This window comes from Lactuca serriola, chromosome 8 (assembly GCF_051521515.1).
Source record: "Lactuca serriola cultivar US96UC23 chromosome 8, Lser_US96UC23_V15, whole genome shotgun sequence".
NCBI classification, from domain to species: Eukaryota; Viridiplantae; Streptophyta; class Magnoliopsida; order Asterales; family Asteraceae; genus Lactuca; species Lactuca serriola.
This window is the reverse complement of record NC_136415.1, coordinates 82,574,766-82,582,787: the sequence shown is the minus strand read 5'-3', so window position 1 is coordinate 82,582,787 and position 8,022 is coordinate 82,574,766. Positions and strand designations below refer to the sequence as shown.

Genomic DNA, 8,022 nt, shown 5'->3' with positions numbered 1-8,022 from the left:
ATGTTTGACTGTGCTACTTAAATTTAAGGATTTCAAAATATGCATACATATCGTTACTATAAATAAACCAAGATACATGTAAATAATTTCAAAATCTGTTCAAATCTTTGACCTATATTTAATATTTTAAAATGAAAAGCATTAAATATGGCATTTGTATCGAGATAATATGATCAACTATCATGATCTTTCAAATTTAAATAATTGCACACCGATTTGTTTCCTATATCTACTTCCTTCCTCTATTATAAAATCTACGTAAGAAGATTTCTTACATCCGTTTCTGCTCAATCCGATCACCATACCTTCTGCATAAAACTTCTGGTTCCTGCATCATGTTAAGCAGAAAGCAGAGGTAAGACCATTAATTTCGTTTCTATTATGATATGTATGTATCTATGTGTCTATCGGTGATTCTATCTTTTCTTACTTGGATATGACTTTAATTGTGTTTCTATTATGTTATGTATGTATCTATATGGTATTCTGAATTAACTATTTTTTGGTGAGAACTGATGGGGTCAACAAGAATCTATAACCATTGAATGAGTTCATCACATTTTTTTTCCAGCTAAAATGTCTATTTAAAATTACCATTTATTATTTTTTTGGTTTTCATGTATCTAAGCAAAAAGCTACAGTAAATGCAAATTAACAAACACACACATAAGCTTGATGATTTTTGTAATGCTATTACATCAGTTATAACAATGTAATCGCACAGTAAGACACACATACATAATGTAACGCCTGTAGATCCGGGCTAGTCAATTTAGAAACGATAAGCATCAAATATGACTTTTTGATGGAAGATTATTTAAAAGGATTAATCTTAACTAAGTTATAGTATATGTTACAAGGATTCCGTACATATAAAGAACGCCAAAATCTAAGTTATAACGAAGAAGTTATGATCTGTCGAAGTTTGTGACAGAATCGGCACGACACAGCGCGACGTAAATAGTGAATTTACGTTAGAGTAGACCTGACAATGGGACGGGTTTGGAGCGAATCGACCTTGATCCAAACCCTTTTAACAAATTTCAAAATCCAATCCAAACCCGCTCCGTAACCCGCAGGGTTTTAAATAATCAAACTCATACCCTTATCCACCGAATCAGCAGATATCCAAACCCGCCCCATAACCCGTAAGTTTTTTAAATAATCAAACACATTTTACTTAAATCATAAAATCACATTTATTAAATAAAACTAAGTTTTGATTTAGAAACCACATTATGTACTCGAGAACTTTCTATTGGAATTAAAATCATTATTTTAGTTACTTCCAATTGGTTTTTGATCGTCGATTGCATTGATAGAGAATAAAAATTACAAACTTTCTTCTGGTTGATAAATTACCTTATTGATGTATAAATGAAATTGGTGATTACATGATGAAATATAAATGAAATGAAATCATGACTCTTGGGAGAAGACTGGAAGTCTAGAAGTTGAGTCCTCGAGTCCTATGTAAAAACAATTTAGTCTTTGGCCTTTTCTCTTTGGACTTCTGATTGGAATTTAATGTAAACTTTAGGTAATATAAAATATAAATTTATATTTCCAAAGTTTATATGGGGCGGGTTATAAATGGAGCGGATCGGTGATGATCCATACCCGACCCTTTTAATAAAAGGGTTAGCGGGTACGGGTCGTTAATGGGTAAACGGATCAAAAACTATGCTCCAAACCCATATAATAGTTAAGGGTTTGGATCAGATCAGGGTCAAAACCCGCTCCATTGCCAGGCCTACGTTAGAGCGATATTTACCCAAAACAATCTAAATGATAATTGAAGATCTCATCGATAGTAGTGCAACGACGGAAAGACGGACGAAAACGGACGTCAGACGAAGGGTTATGAGTTTATAACGGAGTTTTCCTGTCCCGACCTACTAAAAATAATATATAAATAATATAATTATAATATATTAAAAACAAAGTTAAAATTAGCCAATGAAGCCTAAACGAGAGTTGTAGAGCATAATCTCACCTTCGTGTCGATATAAAGAACGTCGAAAACAGAGTTCGTATGCGAAAGTTATGAATTTCTGAAGTTCGGGGCGCGAAACCCCAAAACTGTCAGATACCACGACGTGGCAAGTAGTGCCACGACGTGGCCAGTCTTCTGAAACCTCTGGGAGTCCCCCAGATGAAACCTCTGGGAGTCCCCACGACGTGGCAAGCAGTGCCGAAGCTTTGCCCGCGAGAAACCCGGTGTGTGAAGTGATCCCGGTTTCACCGACGAAATACTACTTCTACAAGTCGTAGTGTTGTCCAATCATCTTCTGATCAAGTGAGTGTATAGTCCATTTCATAACACGATTTTAATACAAGTATTGTTTGAATGTATTAAGTATATGTTTTGGGTGAGTATGTGATAACTTTCTTCTAACACATAAATACGAAGTATTTGCTATGAAATACGTGTTATGTGTTTATATATTGTTTGTCAGTTTGAGATGGGCATAGAATTGATGTTTTATATAGGTGTTAAATGATTTAAACTGTGTAAGTAATTGTATCTACGAAAATGTTGGGTAGAACATGGGTAGATGGGATAGTTGGTAACTATGGAGTTAGCGCCTATTATATAAACCTTGGCGACTATGGAGTTATCGTCTATTGTATAAACCTTGGCTACTATGGAGTTAGCGCCTATTGTATAAACCTTGGGGACTATGGAGTTAGCGCCTATTGTATAAACCTTGGCGACTATGGAGTTAGCACCTATTGTATATACCTTGGCGACTATGGAGTTAGCGCCTATTGTATAAACCTTGGTGACTATGGAGTTAGCGCCTATTGTATAAACCTTGGTGACTATGGAGTTAGCACCTACTGTTAGATAAACCTTGGTGACTATGGAGTTAGTGCCTATTGTATAAACCTTGGTGACTATGGATTTAGTGCCTATTGTATAAACCTTGGTGACTATGGAGTTAGCGCCTATTGTTAAGTGAACCTTGGTGACTATGGAGTTAGCGCCTGATAGCTATGGATTTAGTACCTAAGAGATAAACATTGGTAACTATGGACTTAGTACCTGATAGATAAACTCTGGCGGCAATGGACTTCGTGCCAATTCCTTAGGTAAATCCTTAGGAATGAATGAATGAAGGATAGTTTATCATTAGGGTAAAACCTTAAGAAATAAAGAAGATAACTGGGATGGATTATTGGGTTGATTTTTTGATGATATAAATATAATAATTATATTATTGTGGGTTGATAACCCTATATGCTCACCAGGCTCCCAAGCCTGACCCACTCAGTTTTCTTTGCATTACAGGTAATGGCACACGGGTATAAGTTGGTGGACTTGACGAGAGATTTTGGATTATAGATCAGTAGTTATAAATAACTGTTGTAAGGTCTATTTTATATTGTTTATGCTTTTGTTCTGTATCGGAACATGACATCCCGAGATTTTGTTATATAATGAAAATACATTTCTTTAAAGAAATGATTTGATAAACTCTTATCATATTTTGTTTTGGGAACAAATTCCGCAACCGTTTTCTTTAAATGATCACTCTGATTTATAAAACAAAGCATAAACAAATCGGTCTTTTCTGGCCGTGAAATTGGGGATGTCACAGTTGGTATCAGAGCATTAGTTTAAGCGAACTAGGAATTTGTAGGATTTCTAGACTTAAACTTAGAATGCTAAGCGATGATTGTGAGATGAGTATCTACCATATTTTAAGACACAAGCACTAGTATATTTTAGGAATGATGCCTAAAATGCTTTTATGTGCTAAATGTTATATGTTTTCCATATATGTTATTATTTGTTCAGATCTATGGTCTGTTGCTGACCGGATCTAAAGACCTTATGTGTTTAGGATTGTAAGCGTTTGATACGATATTAGAACTAGCCTGTAAACGTTTCGGAGTGATAAGGAGATTTATACGTCTATCGTAAATAAAGCTTTCTTATCTTAAATTATCGCCCGGTGCACCGAACGTCTGCTTGGATGTACAAAATGTTATGGTGAAGACTCGTAGAGAATTGAGTAAATGGAGGAAATGAAAGGCTTATGATAGTGAATGACACCTATCGGAAGATATCGTAAGAGTGGTGTCTTGCCTTTAGTTTATGTTTGATAAAATAACGGAACGTTTAGAGGAGTACAGTACGTCTGAAGTACACCTTCGATTGGCAGGATGATGGAACGATTGGTATAATTCTTTAAGTTGTCCCATAATCTAGAATTTCCATCACCAATCGAGTTGAAGTATGATTGATGATAGAAGATACACATGGATGAAGTCCTAGTAGAGTCTAGGAAAATTTTTATGATTAATTGGACACATTTGTATGTGTTAAATTGTTTGGTGATTTTAGGACTTGGGGACTGCGAAACAATACTTGGGACGAGTATGAGTAGGTATGAATAGTAGTAGAGATCTATACTACTGAAAGCACAGGACTTACATTTGGATCAGGGAAAATCACAAGGTTACCAAGAAGCTTGTAATTGAGTTCGTTTTTATTCAAGTATGTCGTTACCATTGTTTCGGTAATGACTAAAAAGATGATTGATATTCTGACCCTAGTGGTCATATCAAATTGAATCCAACTACGATGAGTTTGTTACGTGGTTCAGAGAACCGAGTTCGATGTAGCATTGAACTTAAGTCAGAAGATTGAAATCAATGCGATCGATAGCATCGCGCTCGTTGTTAAAGAAGTTAGTAGCTAGAAATGCTACATGCTAAAATGTGATTATATCACATTAGAATATGAAGGAAGGTATAATCCATTCTGGAATTTGACTCTAAGAGACTTGAGTCTAAGCGTTGCATCATACGATGAGAGGTCATTGGAACATGACCCATCGGTCTGTTACAATAGATAAAGGAATGTATTTATCCTAAGAAGAAGAAAGAGTTCACAATAAGGATTTATTTTGTAACTTGAAGGTTACGATTGAAAGTCCATCATAGTAAGAAGAGTAGATGAAGGACTGAGCATCACGGTATTACTTAGGATGGAGAGATAACGTATGGAGTCAGTATACAAATCATGTTTCGTTGATGATTCCAAGACGTAATCATCCTAAGGGGGAGATAATTGTAACGCCCATAGATCCGGACTAGCCAATTTAGAGACGATAAGCATCAAAAATGACTTTTTTATGGAAGATTATTTAAAAGTATTAATCTTAACTAAGTTATAGTATATGTTACAAGGATTCCATACATATAAAGAACGCCGAAATCCGAGTTATAACGAAGAAGTTATGATCTATCGAAGTTTTGCGACAGAACCGGCACGACACAACGCAGCGTAAATAGTGAATTTACGTTAGAGCGATATTTACCCAAAACAATCTAAATGAGAATTGAAGATCTCATCGATAGTAGTGCAACGACGGAAAGGCGGACGAAAATGGACGTCGGAAGAAGGAGTTATGAGTTTATAACGGAGTTTTCCTGTCCCGGCCTACTAAAAATAATATATAAGTAATATAATTATAATATATTAAAAATAAAGTCAAAATTAGCCAATGAATCCTAAAAGAGAGTTGTAGAGCATAATCTCACCTTCGCGTTGATATAAAGAACGTCGAAAACGGAGTTCGTATGCGAAAGTTATGAATTTCTGAAGTTTGGGGCGCGAAACCCCAAAACTGTCAGATACGACGACGTGGCAAGCAGTGCCACGACGTGGCCAGTCTTTTGACACCTCTGGGAGTCTCCCAGATGCAACTTGCGATGACGCATGTAGTGACGACCAAGCCCACGACGTGGAAAAAGGTGTCACGACGTGGAAAGGGCAGATTTTGCCCTATAAATAGATTTGAAGGGCCAGTCGAGTTTGGTTGCTCATTCTCTCATCTCTCACCTGTATTGCATCGATTTACGTGCAAAAAAATACCCCCGAAGCCTCGATATCAACCCCGAGACCCGAAGCAAGTCCCGAAGCCCGAAGATCCCGAGAAGAAAAAGAGTTTCCGAGCCGATGCTTTGCCCGCGAGAAACCCGGTGTGTGAAGTGATCCCGGTTTCACCGAAGAAACACTACTTCTACAAGCCGTAGTGCTGTCCGATCATCTTCTGATCAAGTGAGTGTATAGTCCATTTCATAACACGATTTTAATACAAGTATTATTTGAATGTATTAAGTATATGTTTTAGGTGAGTATGTGATCACTTTCTTCTAACATATAAATACGAAGTATTTGCTATGAAATACGTGCTATGTGTTTATATATTGTTTGTCTATTTGAGATGGGCATAGAATTGATGTTTTATACAAGTGTTAAATGATTTAAACTGTGTAAGTAATTGTATCTACGAAAATGTTAGGGAGAACATGGGTAGATGGGATAGTTGGTGACTATGGAGTTAGTGCCTATTGTATAAACCTTGGCGACTATGGAGTTAGCGCCTATTGTGTAAACCTTGACGACTATGGAGTTAGCGCCTATTGTATAAACCTTGACGACTATGGAGTTAGCGCCTATTGTATAAACCTTGGCGACTATGGAGTTAGCGCCTATTGTATAAACCTTTGCGACTATGGAGTTAGCGCCTACTGTTAGATAAACCTTGGTGACTATGGAGTTAGCGCCTATTGTATAAACCTTGGTGACTATGGAGTTAGCGCCTACTGTTAAGTGAACCTTGCTGACTATGGAGTTAGCGCCTGATAGCTATGGATTTAGTACCTGAGAGATAAACGTTGGTAACTATGGACTTAGTACCTGATAGATAAACTCTGGCAGCAATGGACTTCGTGCCAATTCCTTAGGTAAATCCTTAGGAATGAATGAATGAATGATAGTTTATCATTAGGGTAAAACCTTAAGAAATAAAGAAGATAATGGGGATGGGTTATTGGGTTGATTGTTTGATGATATAAATATAATAATTATATTATTGTGGGTTGAAAACCCTATATGCTCACCAGGCTCCCAAGCCTGACCCACTCAGTTTTCTTTGCATTACAGGTAATAGCACAAGGGTATAAGTTGGTGGACTTGACGAGAGATTTTAGATTATAGATCAGTAGCTATAAATAACTGTTGTAAGGTCTATTTTATATTGTTTATGCTTTTGTTCTGTATCGGAACATGACATCCTGAGATTTTGTTATATAATGAAAATACATTTCTTTAAAGAAATGCTTTGATAAACTCTTATCATATTTTGTTTTGGGAACAAATTCCGCAACCGTTTTCTTTAAATAATCACTCTGATTTATAAAACAAAGCATAAACAAATCGGTCTTTTCTGGTCGTGAAATTGGGGATGTCACACATAACAAACAAAAAAAACGTCTATTATAGCAAATTATAGCAATTCACTTTCAAAGAAGAATAAAATAATTTTTTGTTCCTTCCCGAATATCGTTTTAATCATTTCTGTCAAAGGACAAATTGTTATATTATATTTTACCTTGTTTTGAAATAATGCAAAGAATAGCCACATACATTGCTATTTATTACATTTAACCTATGCTTTTTTAAAAATGATAAAAAAATATTGTTCATGTGTGTATGTGTGTCGTACTGAGTGTGTGTGTCTGTTTGAGTTACTTGGACTATGTGTTTGTGGAATTATATTTCGATTATATCATATTACAAAAGCTCTTTATATTTTTAACTGTAACTTAAAAAAACCTATACTTTGATCGGAACATACAAGAAAAATAATTATATAAACTAAGAAATCCAGTTAGATGAAGACAATCGAGTTTTATACATACCGCAACAGCTGCTGCATGTTTTCATTTGAAGAACACTCTCACAAACACTGCAAAGCTTGGATGCCCATGTGCAAAATTTGTTGTCCCATCTATATACATATAAAAAGGAAAGAATATGTAAATAGATACAAGCTTTTCATCAACATGAAAAATATATTCTATTTTTTTTTTCTTTTTTTAGTTTCCTAAAACTAGCAAGGAATAGCAACATACTTTTGTTTTTCTGTTTTTTCAGTAACCTTTAGAGGGAAAAGTACAATATTGTAAAATGTATGAAATAGCATCATACTTTCAAAAAGT

General features: G+C 35.5%; 1 long non-coding RNA gene across 1 annotated transcript; it reads left to right on the top strand.

Moving 5' to 3' along the window:
• The first annotated feature begins 230 nt into the window (after window positions 1-230).
• LOC145070888 (uncharacterized) lies at window positions 231-7,150 on the top strand. The gene is made up of 2 exons (XR_013690121.1): window positions 231-355; window positions 6,965-7,150. It is a non-coding gene; the product is annotated as an uncharacterized LOC145070888 (long non-coding RNA).
• Window positions 7,151-8,022: the final 872 nt, after the last annotated feature.